The following is an 18,542-nucleotide window of genomic DNA, read 5'->3' as shown; positions in this document are numbered from 1 at the left end:
TTTCTTGTGGGAAAGCTAGTCCCAGAAATTGTTTCCTCTCTCGAGATCAGTGACACCAAAGCATCACCAGAGATGCAGTCGAGGCAACTGAAAGTTTCGCCCTTTGTAATTTTGCTCTCTTTGTAATTTCCGTAACCAGTGTCTAACGTTTCGATAAGTCCGGCTGAGGTAACCATAAGGGTCGATGGAAGAACTGTTGCCAGTCGATAACAGTCCCTCCAAGGAATACCCTCATCCGGATGATCTGGCCACAAGATCACACGTAAGTCAGTGTCACTGACACAGTGACTGAAGTCATGAGTTTCTGGTATATTTAAGGTGTTCATGTAAAGGTTGGGGGAAGCTAGTCATGATTTTTTTGAGTGCTAGAAAGGCTCAGCATTACGACCGTAGATTACTCGGAGGGAGTTCTCTAGTTAACTGCTACTCACATCCCTATCAAGAATCATTAGGAACGTGTTAAATACGAATTTTTTTATTCACTTTCGGTTACATAAAAATGAATCAGTCTTGGCTTACAGCCATTCCAGCTGGGTATAATTGCTGAAGATTCCATGGAGCATGTCCCTCATCTTGTTGCTGCTTAAGTACCTATCAAGATATCGTTAGAAACGTGTAAAGTACATGCCTGAATACAACCGTTACGATAAGAATGACACTTAACGTTTAATCTATCCATCGTCAAAACTAACAGAAAATATATAAAGAAAGAAATTAATAAAGCTATTAAGTCTTTGACCCAATACTTCCATGAAAAGTTAATGTAAAGTATTTTAGTGCCTTTTACTTGGAAATTAAAGGAAGATTATTGCTGAATATCGCGTGATTATGTTGATGAGCTCGCCTTTTGAAAGGGCGTAAAATGCACATCTCAGAGCATTTCTCTGGTTAAAAACTGAAAGGAATCAAGTGGATTTTGTAGTGGAGGAATCCTTTTGACATATCAGAAACTATATTGTGGTAAATCACGTAGCATATTTATCAACATGATCGACATCTGTACTGACTGTCTACTTGTGGCTATCTTGCAATAAAAAAGGAAGGCTCTCCGCCTTTACATATAAAGTGTTCGTAATAGAATAACTTGGTTCTTCGTTGTTTTAAATTTATCTATAATTCGAAAACCGTCACTATTCGTTCTTTTTGGCAAGAGAACGGCCATTACTCTTTAAACGACAGATGTTTCGATCCTTATTTAAATATACTAGTTATCTTTTGTTTAATATGGTGCGAACGTCGCGAGAAACTATTTAAAAGCGTTTTTTACTCTTAAGATGTAGAAGAGCACGAGAAATGTTAGGTTTCCAATTTTGTGGTTTAACCGGTCTCGTAACTCTCACAGCCAATCTGCTTAAGTATCTACATGTATTTAAGATAGAAGGAGAAATTGCGCTTTTATCACTCTTCTGCAATAACTGTTACACGGCACAGCATCGAACAACTCACAGAAAAAAAGATTTTTACGCGCTGTGCGCTTTCTGTGTCACGTAGAAATAAGAATTAATTCAGCATATATTTCTTCTTGTTCTGTTTTTTCGATTTCTTATCAGAATAAAGATTTTTGAACAAGGCTTCTGCGACGACTCGACAAAATCGGAAATAGTAAACTTTTTTTAGCGATTATGTCCGTTATTCTGTGAAAATAACTGTTTATCGTTTACAAACTGACTGCTTCATATCTTTTTTCTCAGATGTCATTGGACTTTCAAATTTACATTTGAACTGACTTACAAGGAATATGTCTCCCTGTCGGTAAAATTCGCATCTTTAACGTAAAATACCGTTCCAAAACATACTCTCTTGTTTGTTATTCCGAAGGTAATACTGCTGTTTGTGTCTTTCGAAAAATTTGGGCTCGATCTTTTCGATGTCGATCAATTTCTTAAATTTTCAATATTATTTTCTTTAAAAATGTACCAATATTGGTACGGAGAAATTTGATTCTGAGAAATTATATGAAGTGTTATGTAAAAAAATTGTCTATTTTTCACTTTTTTCGTGTCCTTTGTTTCTCAAAATACGCGGCAAATGCACCTAAAGATAAAATAAAAATTAAAAAAGAGAGAAAAAAGTAAAATGATCGAATTAAAAAACATTAATCCGGAAGCTACAATAGTTTAGAATAAATATTGTGGTAACAGATATAAAAAAATAGTTTCATAAAAAGGATTGCCATCTGTCGACATCTAGGAAACTTATTTCCTATCGAAAAAAAATGCTCACTACTTTCAAATCTAACTTTTGTATCGTATAGTGAGCGAGAGAGAGATGAATTAACTATTATGAGATAACAACAGAAAGAAACGAAACTCTTATGTTGAGTACCTGAATGGTGATTGTCCCTTTGCCCTGTAAGATTTTGATCGCATCTATACGCATAAGCATAAGAGGTAATAATAATACCTATATAGCGCCGATAACAATATTGCCATTTTTAAATCTAACTTTTGTACCGTATAGTGAGCGAGAGAGATGAATTAAACTATACGCAGAGGCAGAAGATAATTAATTCATACAGAGGTAATATTCTAGATAAAGGTTTTTGCAGCTGCTTTAACTGTTGTTTTTAATAAATTGAGAGTTATATATAGACAAAAATTTCCATCACGTAATTTTTTCAAGTCCACGTCGAGGGGCGCCCTGAACCGAGACTTCCTCAAGACACAAACTAAGAAAGCGTTAAGCCAGGAGTATAGGAGATGGCGGTACGAGACCACTTTGAAAAAGTGATCTCTTACAAACGTTTAAAGATGACAAGTTGGCTTTGACTTACAATGGAACTCGCCAAGCTGTGATTACAAGGGAATATTGATTGAGATCATCTCAGGAGCTGCTGCACTGGATTGGATCGAGAACTTTTAATTAAAACGATGTCTTAATTAATTATTGTAACTGTTAAAATAAGGAAGCCCCAAGAAGTATGTTTCCATCCTTCACAAAATTTGTTCTTGAATTGTGTCGTAAATGATATTCTTCTACTCACTAGTAACTCCGACCTCACAATCAATCAACCCAAACCAATGATATTCATGTACTTCCGTCACGAACCTATCAAGAAATTCTATGTAACGCTTCGGTCACGACCGCCATTTGTGAGAGTACAAGTGACAAATCTCCCAAGAAGGACAGATTTCCTTTGAGAAATTACAAAACAAAGAGAAGCGTAATTTTGATTCATTAACCCTCTATATTTGTTTTGTCGTGGATACGCGAAGCGTAGAAAAGACTATTGTTGGGGGGTCAGAATATGTATGTCACTTAGACGTAAGCAGGTCGTTATGTCACACGTCAGTCGACTTTCCGAAGTAAATGCCGCGACGTTGAATTAGAATTCGTCTTTTCTTCGAGAAACTTTCGACCAATACTCGTTGCAGTAAGCACATGGTAGTAAGCTGTATAGACGCTGAATGCGAAGAGTCTATGACCGTTCGGAACGTCTGCTCGTCGATCATCCAAGCTCACCGTGGGTTTAAAAAATAGTGAACCTTTTAAGAGTGAATCTTACGAGCAGAACTTTGATCGAACTCACGTGGGAATCTATGAGCACTCGTATCAGCAAAAGTATGAATCAAACATAGGGTTGAACAAAGCTATTACAAACATGAGTTGCACAACTGATCAGTCCATAATATCCAACCAAAACACTCTTGTGACCAAGGAGAACGATACGCAGTTAGAAGACTGATCTGATGGTAACAGAAATCATACAGGAACGAAGAAGTAGGTCAAAGTCCAATCGTATTAGCAAAGGCGTCTGTCGTGATAGTGAACCATCAAGATTACCGAGGAAGAAAATTCTGAACTTATTTAGCAAGAGTAAAGCAATTAGGAGGTATGTAAGGTCTCGTATTGTGCTAAGTTTACCACATTCGTTAGCATTGAAAACGATTTTATCGTTTGATTACCGTAATTATCTTAAAACCAGACTGTATAGATGTAAACCAGTTGAAATCACTCGTGCATTAGGGTTCAATGCTGTACTTTGCTTTTGATTGTGTTTACGTTTTCAAAACAAGAACTGCAAAGCATAAAGACATGTGAAGTATCATTTCTTTTTCACGATGAATTTATACCTGATGTTCAATGATGTTCAATAAAGTGTAAGAAACGAAATCACAAGTATTTTGTTTCAAGGGCAAAGTTACTTACTTCAGGAGTTATCGAGTTGAACCCGGGACCTGTTACTTTGGGAAATAATCCAAACCATCTTAATTTATTTTACAATCTTGATTAGCTCAACATGGCTAGAGAATAGAAGATGTTGGAGGTGCAGGTGATTGTTTCTTCAGAGTTGTGTCCCATCAGTTGTATGGTGAACCTAGCTATCACATGAATGTTCGTAGTACTGGTGTTCAATATGTCACAAACAATCCAGAGAGATTTATCAAAAGTAGTATAGACCATTTATGGTCAAGTTATTGAGCTAATATGTCACACCAGGGTACATGGGCTGATGCACTTGTTATTCAAGCAGTTGCAGATGCATTAAACTTCACAATCCACTTTATGGAATCTAATCTAGGGTTTGCATCGGTTACAAATATCAGACCAGTTGGTCACATCTCTTGAAAACATTCAGCTGATCCTGTACCTGAAATTACTATTTCTGAGGCTACTCAAAGACATGATAATTTCACCAACAATTATCAGTAGTCACAGACTGTAATGACAATAGTAATGATGAATGGTGTAAAGTTGAGGAGAGAACTTCAGGTGTCACAGATACTAAATTACAAGAACCAGATATGACTGAAAATGTTAAAAAGATAATAACTTTTGCATCAAGAGAAGGAAACAAACCTCTAGGTATATTTATGGACAACTCCAATCATTTCCAATTATTTACTATGGTCGAAAACTTGAGCTGATAATAAGGACAGAACAACACCTGTCCATTACAGTACAATATGTGAGTGGCACAATCAGTACCAAACATCTTTCATAAACTATAAAAGTTACAAATAAAACAAATTCAAATTGTGCCTGCATCTCTCTAAGAAAGTGTAAAACTAAAGGCAACAAATATACTGCAGGTGACCCGTGAGATGATTATGCAATTAAATTAGAGTATTAAGAAATCTAGGAGGAAAACCACCTTACGTTGAAAATTGTAAAAAAAACTTGTTTGCTATGTTAAGATATGCTGGATAATCTTACATAGTTTTGCTCATTGTCAACAGCAGAAGCAAGATGGTCCCATCTCTTGAAAAAATTAAGCAGGCTTGTAGAAAAGAAAGACTACATTGACTGTGAAATTGAGAATATGACTTGGCAACAAAAGTCAGATCTTATTTAAAAGGACCCTGTAAACTGATAGCCAACCAGCCAGTCATTCATTTGCAATTTTGCGAGGATTCAACTGCAATCCAATGGAATATTATTCAAAAAGAACGAGGAGGAATGGAGTGTGTAACTTATTCACAACCTGCAGCACATTCATACAAATGTTACATTAAAAATCTGCCATAAAAAGTGTACACTTTTATGGCAAAAGTGAGGTTAAAGGAATGGTGCAGGTCAAATGATAGCCAAAATGTGAATTCTAACTATGCACCTAACATCACCCCAGCAATCAACTCTATCTGAGAGTTACCCATTGGCTGCCTATGTTAACATGTAAAAGCCTATTTTTTTTGTAAAGAGGAATTGAATTATTTTCAAGACCCTTTTAAATGTTAAAGTGTCCACGACTTATTACCAGTTTCCTAGTCTATCAACCTTCATGGTAAGGCAGATTTTGGTAAAGGATGTGCTCCAGTAGGTTGTTTACAGGGTCTCTGGGTGATCCAATCTGGTGACTCCATTTTCAGGAGAGACTGAAGACCAGGCGTTTGAATCCTAACTGAAGGTGTCCTGCGAGATATGGACATTTTCAACTTAGTATCTATTGCATTGGTATTGCTTCACTTTGCTCTATCAGTGGTTCAGCAAACTTGCCAATTTCTCACCTGGCCAGATGCTATACTTAATTAACCCAATGGTGACAACCCTTTAACCACTAAGAGCTGACCAGTATCTTATTTCTCCCTACACTATCAACCATGAATCAAACAGGAAGGTCACAAGGGTAAAGGAAATGATCACCAACTGAAGAAGCTCTCAATTGCCAAACAAATCATTCTTGTATATATAGAAACAGTATGGAGAATGTACATTATGATTTTTGGGTGTAGAAGGTTAATCACTCAAGCCTTCCTGCTCTTTGAAAAGTGGGCTTTCTTTTTGTTTTCATTTAGAGTTATTACTTAGTCATTGTGATTGTCCTCAATTGTGATTACTTTAAATACTCAATCGAAATGCGTGCTACATTTGGGAGTCACTCTCATCTCGATGTCACAAAAGGCTGAGCCATAAACTTAAAATAAATTTCAGAAGACATTCTTGTTGATAAAAAAGGCCACAATAACATTACTGCATTGAGACTAGGAAAGCATTTTGACTAACTGCAGCATATCTAGCTAGGATTGCTTAATGTGATCTCTTCTAGAACAAAAACTGACTCAAAAGAAGCACTGTGAAACAAACAGGAGTGGGCAATAATGATTTTAGATATATGAAATTCACATATTTGCACTGTGGTGAAGAAATGAATTTAAGAGATCCTCACAGCTAAGAACACTACTGAACTAGTAGTTGAAAATAAGACCTGGAAAAAATTCCGGCCTGTACGGGATTTGAACCCATGACCTCTGCAATACTAGTGCAGTGCTCTTCCAACTGAGCTAACAAGCCAACTGGGAGCTGGTCAATATGTTGGGTCCAAATAAACCATCCATCCCAGGAGTGGGCAAATTTAGAAAGAATATAAAATACTTAAAAAAAAAGCACCCTATAAGGAACCACTCATTATTTATCTCCTGGGGTATGGGGGTGTCAGAAGATTTTGGGAGAATCACACAGTTTTCAGTGGTAACAGAAAGGGGTTCAGAGTATAACATAGTAGAAAGGGAAAACTCTAGAAAAATGACGGCCAATGGGGGGGGGGGGGGTTATTACAATATTACAGAGCCCTGGGGGGGTTATTACAATATTACAGAGCCCTTGGGGGAGGGGGGGAAAGAGAATCAGGCAAATTTTATTTGACACAACCAAAACCATCCCATCCCCCACCCTTCCTAGGAAATAAAGAGAGAACACCGTATTAATTAGTAGTATTTTGAAGCCCTCATTGTGTTTTCATTAACTGTTTACCATCAATCTTCATGACCAACATCCATCCTCCACCAATGCAGTCTCCAAACACTTCCCTATTCATAGAACAGTACAGATCTTCATTGCCTAATGTCAGGGTATAGGCCTTCCTTGGGCTGCCTCTGAGAAGATAGCATCAGTGTGTCCTGTCTGTTGACTCCTGTGCAGTAGTTATTTGGAATGTCAGGCAACACATGGTGTCCTGTGAGATAAGGAAATTCTAAACTTAGTATCCACTGTATTGGTATCACTTCACTTTGGTCTTTAAGTGGTCCAGCAAACTCACACCAATCTCTCACCCTGTCAGATGCTATACTTAACCCAATGGTGACAACCCTTTAACCACTTAGAGCTGACCAGCATCTAATTTCTCCCTACACTATCAACCCTGAATCAAACAGGAAGATCACGAGGGTAAAGGAAATAATAACAAACTGAAGAAGCTCTCAATTGTCAAACAAATTATTTTTGTATAATTATGGAGAACAGTATGGAGAATGTAAATTATGAAGTTAGGGTGTAGAAGGTTAATCACTCAAGCCTTCCTGCTCTTTGAAAAGTAGGCTTTGTTTGTGTTTTCATTTAGAGTTATTATTTAGTCACTGTGATTGTCTTTTGTGATTACTTTGAATACTCAATCAAAATGTGCACTACATTTAAGGGTTACTCTTGTCATAAAGTCACAAAAGGCTAAACCATGAACTTCAGAAGATCTCAGAGGACATCCTTGTTTATAAAAAGTGCCGTATAGCGTGTCAATATAAAGTGTCAAAATATCTTCACTGTATTAACACTAGGAAAGCATTTTTCACCAACCGCATTATATCTAGGATGGCTTATTGTGATCTCCTCCAAAAAAAACAAAAACTGACTTAAGAGGCACATGAAACAAACAGGAGTGGGCAAAATTAGAGGGAAGACAAATTTAGTATCAAAAACTAAAAAAAAAAACTATGTCCCCTTTAAGGACCAGTCATAATCATTTTATCACTTAAAGTATGTTTTCAAAATTGAAAGAAATGAATGGGGAATTTAACCCTTTCCCTCCCAGACCAAATTTGTATTTCTTCTTATAGTCAACCATACAATTCTTATAATGTTAGTTCAGAGAATTTATTATTGGATCAACTAATTATCCCCAACTTAATAGCTTTTTTTTTAATCTCATCACTTGTCTGGTTGATATTGTGCTGATATTGTTAGGAGAAATTCTGTCTTGGTCACTCAGGGGAGTTAAAGGGTAAATGGATTCTTTATTATAAAACGAATAGAGAAGCCTTGGCAGTGTTCTGCTCTGTTGCAAAAGACCTTGAGAGGCAGCTTAAGCACTCGAGCACTTCTTTCATGCTCTAGTGGCTTCCTACTTGCTTTAAAACAACTGTTTCTTCTGCAAAATACCCACCAGCCCTCAATCCTTTGGTTCACCAGAGATGACCCATACTTGTGTGCTTCTGCATCTTGCTGAAATGTACATTGCATAGCTGCCATTACACCATTTTCTGTTCCACAGTCAGTCCCCAGTTTCACTGGACAGCCTTCTAACCCTGCAACACAATTCAAATAAAAATTGAAAATAATATCTGGATGGTTGTTCAACCTTGCGACTGTTAGCCACATTATTTTCAACTCCATCCATCAATACAACCACGTATTGGAAATCTTGGGCCACTAAGCTCATTCACGATTTGTTCCTGGCCAACGTCCATGTCAAAATATTGCAATCTTCTCCTTAAAGTTAAAATGCTTTAACCTACAAACTGTATTTTTCAATGTTCGTACACACGTCGTGATGCCTTGACACTTGGCTAAAAATTCAGTGATACCTTAATACGTATATCCTTTTGAAAACTAGTATGAAATTATGCTTTCTTCTTCTGGATAATCGCTTACTGACCTAGAAGAAGCCAATTTATCTCAGTTCCTCAACATGAACGGTACAAATATGGCGCCTTAATTAACAGTATGTAACCAGAGCTAGTCCCAGTCTCCGGTCGCTTTCAGCGACAGGCTTAGTCAGTGCTTTAGTAATTTTATTGTGATTCACTTAATTTTGGTTGTTACAGCTTGCTTTTGTGTAACAGAATATTTCGTTGTGTTCTGGAAAAGATTGTTGTATTTCAGAAGAGAAATTGAGTTGTGATAAAAAGTAGATAAATGCAGATATTACAAACTATTATTTTAGCGATCAATTTTTATCCAACCGAAGTTCCAAACCTTCGGACAACCTGAAAGCCATGATGAGAATTTAATGTAAACCATAGAAACAATCTTCTAAACCTTACCCACTGTACAGCAGTCCTATTTCTTTATTATCAAGTCCTCAAGATCTGACAACTTGCTCATTATTTATTTGCAAACTTTCTTTCTCTTATTAGCATCAGCATCAATGGCGAGATAATACAAAAAGATGACTGCACAAATTTTCATAGCTGCCGTTAACTGTCTTGAGTACCCCCTGATTTCAGTGAGTCTTGACAATAACTGAGGAATATTGCAAACCCCATTCTATGAACCCTTGAAACGCTTGTGACATTCCCTACAATTTCTCCTCACTTGAATGCATACTCCATCCTTATGCTCCGAGAGAATTTCTACCTTCATCAGACCAATCTTAATAAGCTGTTTTTATCGATTTGCTGCAACCAACTGACCAATAGTAATTATTCTGTTTACAGTAATAGAATTATCCGCGTTTACTGGCAAACGTCAAATAATCATCGACACCGACGACACGTCAGTCAGTGTAATCTGTCAAATCTTTCACGAATTTTCTATTCAGTTAGCTAAGTGAGTAATGCAGTAACGAAAAGACTTTTAATTTAAAGCGTAGGCAGAGTCACTATGGCGATGCCCGCCTTAAGGTGAAAACCTGGACATCAGGTTTTTGTAATGTCAATAAAGCACCCTCTCCCTCAAAGGCATGCTTTTGACACTCAACAACAAGCCCAATCCAGCCTCAAAGAAAACTGTCAGTTAGACAAGGGGTCCAATAACATACCCTCCCCATCCCCTAGAGCTTTCCACACAGAGCCATTTACAACCCATCTTTGGATGGGTTAGGGGCTGGGCTGCATGCAGGGCACTACCCTTAACGTTAAGCGCTCCGTATTTTTATCGGCAAGTCTGGCTTGATGGCGGGGTATGCCCCTAACCCCAACCACTAACTGAGCCCTATCAATGCATGAACTTGACTGTCAATCTTGCAACATATCGAGTTTGTTTGTGCAAATCTAATCATATTAGATTTATATATTAGATTTATATATATTTTTGAATATGAAAGAAAAATTAAAACGCTAAGTACTACCTGATTCTTAAAAAATGAAACAAGACTCCCTTACTCCTTGCTAATCTCATGGCTCCATACACTGGCAAAGCAAAATCTCACCATAAGATTTGATTCCTCTATGCAACATCTTCACGCTCAATTCTTTTGCAGGTTACTGCAAAAAATCACATACAAACAATCAAACTACATCAAAAATAGATCATTCAACCACTTCCCGCAAAGACAACACTCCAAGGGGTCTCTTACAAGCCCAGTAAACAACTCGTACAAGTAAAGACATGATAACAATTACATATTATACACAATTTTAAAAATAATGAAATGTAGAAGATAATTCTCAAAATAATAACCCTGGCTTTTATTTATTGCTGTGACCTGAAATAAATCTTTGAGTTTTAGACGTTTAGACCGTCACGTTGCTTTACAGTATTGTGATGGAATTTGCTTCAATTTTCAGCCTTCGGGAATCGAAGATAGAAATACACTGCCTGAATTCAGAAATAGCCCCACAGTCATTTGAAAGATTTGAAACTTTATGTGGGAATACCACCCATCAGCAATCGTTTTCTCTCGATCAGCCGTCATCGTGCAAATTAACTGAGTCTGCTTTCAGTAAAAATTTTCTAGCTAAAGCTTAGCGAGACAAAACAAGTCTTTGAAACCTAATTATTTAGACTTCAAAGGAAGCCTCGTCACCCTTCTTTTCCACTTAGGAATCCCTCAAAGAAGGATACTAATCAGTTGCAGTGGCTTTCAGAAGTGAAGCAATTGGGAGAGAGTCCAAACAAGTCTCCTTACTCGCCTAGAAATGTATTTTTTTTACATAACTTTATCATAATATCTTGAATGGGAAGTTTTTCTGTTCGAATCTTTGCCCAACCGAATTTAGAAAATGTTACTGGAATTGGTTTACATACTTCATTTGAAGAAATGACATAATCATACTTTCTGTTACAAGTCAGTTCTCTTAGAAGTATTTTTGACTGTGCAAGTTTTGCAAAATGTCTTCGGAATACGTCGAGATGAAACATGTCACTTATACTACGGTACTCTGATTCAGTTAGAAATTTATCCGTCTTTTTGTGCCGAAAGTTTTAGTATGATTATTCTCAGTTGTCCATTTTCAAAAGTACTTTTCTCCCCAACCCCTCCTTCATAGGATCAGTTTACGTAAAGACTGGTGGACTTGCAGAACATGATTTTGTTCTTTATTTCCAGAATGTGTACTTTCCAACATTGCCAGGAAAGCTTCATTTGGAACAAAGGAGATATGGAAATATATAGTTTGAGAAGCTATCAGTTAAGTTAATGATCACACCATATTGTATCTTTCAAACAGTGTGAGAAAAACGCATTCAAAAACTGCTCAGATTTAACTGATCTTCGCAGCTTTTTGCTAAACTGTTATGTTGTGGATGATTCCTACATTTGCTTCATGGAGAGCATCTCCCGCATTGCTGAGTAACAAATCCTAATAGGAACGTCAAATTCATATGAAGAAGACCAATGCATGTACGTTTTATAATCAAAAATTACATCCATTCGACCCTTAAGATTAGGGAAACTATTTGTACTCGTGCTAGTAACTAGTTGTACTCATTCTGACTGCTTTTCCACTTCATGACTACTATTAATAGTAATAGATCGTTCTTCATATATTTTTGCCGGAGACTTGGATTTTCGCTCCATAAGTTTCGTTCTCAATGAGAGATCGGTTTGCGCTGTCCATCTGGAAAAATCGTTTTTACCTTGATCACATTATGATCACAATAAGGACATATTGAGCGGGTGCAGGCCACTCTCACATAACGAGTCCTACGTCGTCCACGTCGAGTTGGAGAGGAGCCCACTACAAAATCAAAGGGGCAGTAATAAATCATATTTCTCGATGGATGATGATCTCCTTCCTCCAGAATGCCATCCCTAAGCTTGGCTTTGAATGTTTCGAAAACCATCCGTAAAGAAATATCTCGATAAAATGAAGAAATCCCATCAACATTTGTAAGGTGGAAATGCTTGTCGATGATGTGTTTTCTGTCTTTCCTCTCCAGTCGAATGGAACTCTTCCTGCACAACTTACAGCGGGTGGAATTCATGGCCAAAATATATCATTAACCAGAGCTAAATTCAGTTCTCGAAGAAGCGTTGTTCGCAATGGCTCTGGTCGCGTGGTCTGTTGCGTATCGAATATGGCGTTCCAAATTGGCGCTAGTATCTTCGGTGATGAAAATCGCTAAGTTTGGACGAAAAATTTGAGTTTCCTTCCGAAGTTTACTACCGAAAGTTCTTCCGAAGTTTATTACCGGAAATTCTTCCGAAGTTTATTACCGAAAATTCCTCCGAAGTTTACCACCGATTCAAAATTCAAAAGCACCTGGAGGGCTGCAGAAAAAGGGACATCTGATCTAACGGATATAAGTTTTTAACCGAATGTTATATTCCCAATCAACCCTCTTCGGGCTCTGATGGGTAAACAAATATGGCGTTCAAAATGACGCTAGTATCCAGTGATGAAAATCGCTTGGTTTCGACGAAAAATTTGAGTTTTCTTCCGAAGTTTACTACCGAAAAATTCAAAAGCACCTGGAAGGCTGCGGAAAAAAGGACGTCGGGTCTAAGGGATATAAGGTTTTCACCGTAAGTTATATTCACGACGTTTACGTAATAAACCATCAAGGGGCCGCGGGAAAAAAAATTTTATAAGGCTTATGCTTTAGAAGGCAGCGAAAAAGTAACGAGCCGCACAAGTTGTCGCTTAAATGTGAAAGTGAGGACAAAGGCGTTGCAAACGTAGTGCAAAAGTCTTGTTCCTATTTTACGGAGTGGTCACTTTCGGTAGACCTCATTTTGAATTAATTAGCGTTAATCCGCATGCTCAAGACTAGCAACATTCCGCTGACATTGATATGCTGTTCGTTTGAAAACAAATATTTAAGCAAAGATCTCTTATTCCTTTTCAACGAAATAGGAATAGAGAAACCTCAAATCAAAAACCCCTGAAATACGCTTTTTTCAGAAAGCGTTGACTATCCTGCCGAGTTATTTTGCTTTAATGGGAACGATACAACAATTTCTTCTTTAAAAGAGCAACATGGAAGGTGAGGGGATATTATGTTAAAGAAGCTGTAGATTGGACGTAAAATGTAAAACAGTTGAGTTTGCGTATGTACTTGTACATTTTTGGCTAATTGACGGCAATGTCGAATCGGAGAATTTTATCCAACTTAAAATTTTATTAACTCGCGCTAAATCATTTCCCCGTAAAATCCTTTGAAGATCGAGAAGAACTACACTTCTTATTGCAAAAGCCAGATTTTCAATCAATTATTTTGTGTAACACGTAGTTAAATAAAGGTCTTTAAAAGCTGAATTAAACGTGTTTATCTAATTCAAACTGCACTAGTAACTCTGCGCAAAAAAATAAGAGAAAAACTACTGATAAGAGAAATGACGTTAAGCTTGATTTCATGTTTTCATGTTTTCTCAAGACGAATTTTTGTTGAGTCGTGGCTACTTTGACATACCTGAATTGAATATCTAAACTTCATAATTTAAAGCAGTCTTCGCACACCACCCCATTATCCTGGTGGAGAGTGGCCCTTTAAGACCTGCATTACTTTCTGATAAAATAAGTTTTATTTTCCTGGAAAATTAAAAACGAATTCGTGCTGAACTCGTACTTTGGAATAGCCAATAATCAGAGTTTAAACTACAGACGATTTCCTCTACAAAAGCGTTGACGGGCTCCATACACGTGTTTTTAGTCAAGCAAGAGCCACGGGCCGAATATATCGCTTAAATAGGTATTGACGGTACTTCTGAACGTATTCACATATTCACTGAAATTAGCTTGCGAACGATGTCTTTCGAGCGAACTTTGAGGCATATCTGGTCAAATGGTTGCGTCCTCTGAAAGGTTCGCATGATAGCGATCAACTGACTTTCGAGACTTTGTTGGTATTTGCCTCATTGAACTTGAGAATTTTGCAGACTCATGGATCAGTGTAGGAGACACTGTCCATGTAAGAACAAATATGAACTTTTTAAGAACTCTGCGAGTTCTAAGCGAAACTCAACTGAAAAAACTCAGGGTAAATATTAAGTATCGCTTAATTTTACCGTGTACAAAAAAAAAAGTCTGGAAAGGGAAAGTATGCTTTGACATTGTTTATGTTTTTGCAAGTCTTAAAGAAGTAGTTCCGTTTCCCAGAGAGTTTAAACTAAAACACTCTATTTAAACTGGCGTTTCAAGGTTATGCGTATCAATTGTACATAAAGTTTCTTTTCGACTTTACAGAGGAACACAAATAATTCTCCTCTTCATTTTCATTCTCTGTGTGCGTCTTTATTGCGTGCTTGAAGAGGATATTTAAACACGGATAATGATGACGAACTGCGCATCATATAAAATTTTTGGGAGAAGTGAATAAAACCGTAATTTAATTCTGGAATGTAACGATTGATAAGAAATTTGACCTGAGTAATGGTGAATTATTCTCATATTCTATTTCCTGATTGCCGATCCAAAGGCTGAAGCGAATTCACATCTGATTATTTCTATTTCGAGTTAAGATACCTTTGGAGAGTATCACAAGCCAACTGGAAAAAGTTCAAACGCCTATGGGTCAATTATGAGACAGCTTTTAGACTAAATACACAAAGCAAACAACTCCGAGTAGCCGCGTTGCTAACGTGTATCGAGCCTGATGTATTGGACGTTTGCGACTGAAGAAGAGTAAGAAGATATCGATGTAGTACTGCAGCTGCCAGAAGAATACTGTGGAGGGGAGACGAACGAAACGTACGAACGGTATGTGTTCAATAAACGTGACCAACAACGAGGTGAGTCATTTGATATCTATTCGACCTCGCAACGCTCTTCGGCGAAGAAAAATAGCTTCGGAGAACTGAGAGATAATCTCTTGAGAGATCGCATAGTCCTAGGATTGCTAAATCACGCAACCCGAAATAAACTGATTGCTGAGCCCAAATTGACTCTAGATAAATGCATCAATATTTGTCGAACAAATGAAAAATCGAAGCAATTTAAAGAAAGAGCACGCGATTAAATGAGTGCTGTTAATACGTCACGAAGCCCTCAGCGAAGTAACACTGGCGAAGTAACACTGACAGCTCGTGGCGAAGCAAAGTCCCACGTAATAAAGGCTCCGGCTCGGGACAGCGCGACTCGGATCATCCTCATATCAAATGCTCATATCAAATGCAAGTTCTGCCTAAAGATTCACGCAATAAAGTGAGAGTCATGTGTAGCTTGGCAGAAACACCGTTAAGATTGTGGTTCTCCGTAAACCACTTCCCAGGATCGTAGGTGTGCAGAAAGCCTGCAAAAAGCAAACAAGTTCACGGAGTAGATGAATTGTCCGACGATTCAGATGATTATTTTTTTAATGTAGAGTCTGTCAGCGCGATTAAAGCGGAAGAGTGCCAGCGCAAGATCTTTGCTACAATGCGCCTCAGAGAGACAAAAATGTGGCGCTACTGTTAATGTTTACCAGTAGATGAGTATAAGCAAGCAATGAATGATCCAGTGCACAATCAACTTAAAGAAACAAACAAAACCCTGCTGCTGTCAAACAAAACCCAACTCATGATTAGTATGAATTTCAAAAGATTTGCCAGTTTGGTTATGTTTTTCATCTTTCTCGCTTTGTTCCGTTTTGTTCTTGACCACAATACTATCTAGACTAAACGAGTGTTAGCTCTGTTTGAGTTTTATTACCCGACGCAACCTGGCAATCTAACTGAGCGTGAAAACCTTCGGCATGTCCATTTCCTTTTCTCTTTGAGGATTTTCGTATCTGCTTTCTCTGCTCGAACCTTTTTTCAGTTCTTCCCTTGCTACTTGCCGGCTCGCTTGTTCCGAAATTTCACTTTCAATCGACGAAAAAAAGTTAAAGAGAGGTCCCCGAAAAGGTCGGACAAAGTACAATTTGGCAGATGGCGTGACAGCTTTAGCTCAGCTCTCTATGCTTTGTACTCTGATAGAGCACGCTCTTCAAACCAATTACAGCGCACGTTATATCCGAACTTTAATACAAAAATAAGTAACGAGACAAGACCAGAGCTCGAGGACTTATCCCCTATTGTCAATATTTGTCTACTTTGAAATATTCACAAGCTTTTGTGGATTATTTTTTTTCACAGATTTCCTCGGTCTTTAAAAGCTGAATCACTCGTGTGTATCTTATTTAAACTGCACTAGGCGCACCAAAAATAAATAAATAAATAAATGAATAGAACAAAAATCTAATGCGTATGAAAAATTACGTCAACCTTGATTTCATGTTTTTTCCACACGAACTTCTGTTGAATCGGACTACTTTGACATACCTGAATTTAGTATTGAAACTTCACCAGTTAATGCAGTCTTCGCTCAGATAATTGTGAAACGTTAACGACGGACGAGAAAGAAGCTGGCGTCGACAACGTCACTGCTTCTGAAACCCTAAAATAAGAGGAAAAACAAATAAAAAGTTTTGCAAAGTATTTAAACTGACTAACTAAGTTAAAAAAAGTGCAGAATTTCATACAACAGATTTCACATAAACTCACTCAACGGGGGAATAGAGTTTGATAAGAAACTTGAAACGGAGATTTAAAACTTCTTCCCTGCTCGGAAAAAATGGCTATGTAATGAAATGTAATGAAATGTCTTGCCTGGACGTGTCTATTGATGGCCGAAATTAGATAAACATCTGTCTAATCAGTCACTATGTGTTACTGATTCGTCACTGATTGCAAATTAGAAGAACAATTAAGAACAGTTGTGAACATTTATCACAAGACATCTTCACTGCCGACTTTTCCCAGTGATTCCCAATCTACTAGTGATGCTAAGGGTAATGATTTTTGTCTGGTAGTGGTGATTTTTAAGTCGCAAAAATCCACGAAATATATTATACGTGTAATGTTCTCGTGACCTTCTTGGGCACGCGCGTTCCTCAGTAGTATAGGAATTGGCAATACGAGATCACCAAGTTTCGTGTACAAAAACGCCAACTCTATATACTACTTTCCATATTGTGGAAATTATTAAACGAAATCATTTGATGAAATTATATAACGAAATCATTTGATGGAATTATTTAATGGAGTCATATGATGGAATCATTTCATAATATCAAAGTGTTGGAATACCATTGGAGACTAGCGCTACATCTCACATCATTTTTTCCTTGCGTGACATTCCCAGAAAACAGGAAAGTCAATGATGTAATGACACAGGTCCTTTCCCGAAGAAATGGGTCACCAGATTACTATTGTTCTCAGGTCATGTGAAAGTCTTGTGAGATCATGTAATCTTTACAAATTTATATTAAAAGAATTTAAGAAAATATAGGAAATTTTATAAAAACATGTTTCGACAATTCTTCTGTCATCCTTGGTTCTTATTTAAACAATCTTTAGTGTATACCAAAATGCTCATTGGACAAAAAAAAAACAATAGAAACAAAACAATTTATGCACTAACAACAAAGTTTTAAATTAACATGATAAATTTGATGATTGAGTGTAGGTTGCTCCCATTAAATGTGGATAGTTTCTTTGATTTTAAGTGGGGGAGTTGTGGAGCGTGATCTAAGATGCTAAAACACTCATCAGAACAGAGAGTGCAACATTGCTGAAAATTTGGTAAATGTCTGAAACTGTGAGAGGTCACTGACCAAGTGCTCACGTGCGGATAAATGCTGAGAGGTTTCGCCGAAATAGCGGGCATTACAGCTAACATATAAAAACTTGTGAACCTAACACGTAGGGAGTCCACGAGGGATAGGGTCTTTCATACCAAACCTATTACCTATTTTAAAAGATGAAAAAAAACTTAATATCTATGTTATTACAATAACGCTAAGCAAAGTGGCGAATCCTTTTTTGCGTGACAACAGAAAAAAGTACAATGTAGTTAAGGTAATTTGAAATAAAAGTTCGGCGCAGTGTCTGAAACGGAAACCAGGGGGATTGCACTCATTACGGGTCAGCGTGAGGTGCTGATGAAAAGCTGATTTTTAAAGAAATTAAAGGTTACCAGTAAAGTTTGTCG

The 18,542-nt window shown here is 37.4% G+C and overlaps 1 long non-coding RNA gene, 1 other non-coding gene and 1 pseudogene across 4 annotated transcripts; 1 reads left to right on the top strand and 2 right to left on the bottom strand.

Annotated features, from left to right (window-relative positions):
* Nucleotides 1-4,687: 4,687 nt before the first annotated feature.
* LOC131800007 (uncharacterized) lies at nt 4,688-17,233 on the bottom strand. Of its 3 annotated transcripts, none has more exons than XR_010715742.1 (6): nt 17,054-17,233; nt 16,832-16,946; nt 10,499-10,634; nt 8,594-8,735; nt 7,192-7,393; nt 4,688-5,853 (listed from the first exon to the last, which is right to left on the bottom strand). It is a non-coding gene; the product is annotated as an uncharacterized lncRNA (long non-coding RNA). The 3 variants fall into 3 exon arrangements; XR_010715741.1 differs by having other exon boundaries at nt 10,580-10,634; XR_010715743.1 differs by lacking the exons at nt 10,499-10,634; nt 16,832-16,946; nt 17,054-17,233 and adding an exon at nt 9,086-9,141.
* Trnat-agu (transfer RNA threonine (anticodon AGU)) lies at nt 6,660-6,732 on the bottom strand. The gene has a single exon. It is a non-coding gene; the product is annotated as a tRNA-Thr (tRNA).
* LOC136284415 (uncharacterized) lies at nt 12,972-15,772 on the top strand (annotated as a pseudogene).
* Nucleotides 17,234-18,542: the final 1,309 nt, after the last annotated feature.

Source organism: Pocillopora verrucosa, chromosome 11, assembly GCF_036669915.1.
Source record: "Pocillopora verrucosa isolate sample1 chromosome 11, ASM3666991v2, whole genome shotgun sequence".
NCBI lineage: Eukaryota > Metazoa > Cnidaria > Anthozoa > Scleractinia > Pocilloporidae > Pocillopora > Pocillopora verrucosa.
Note: the sequence above shows the minus strand (reverse complement) of the source record. Positions and strands in the feature narration are given on the sequence as shown.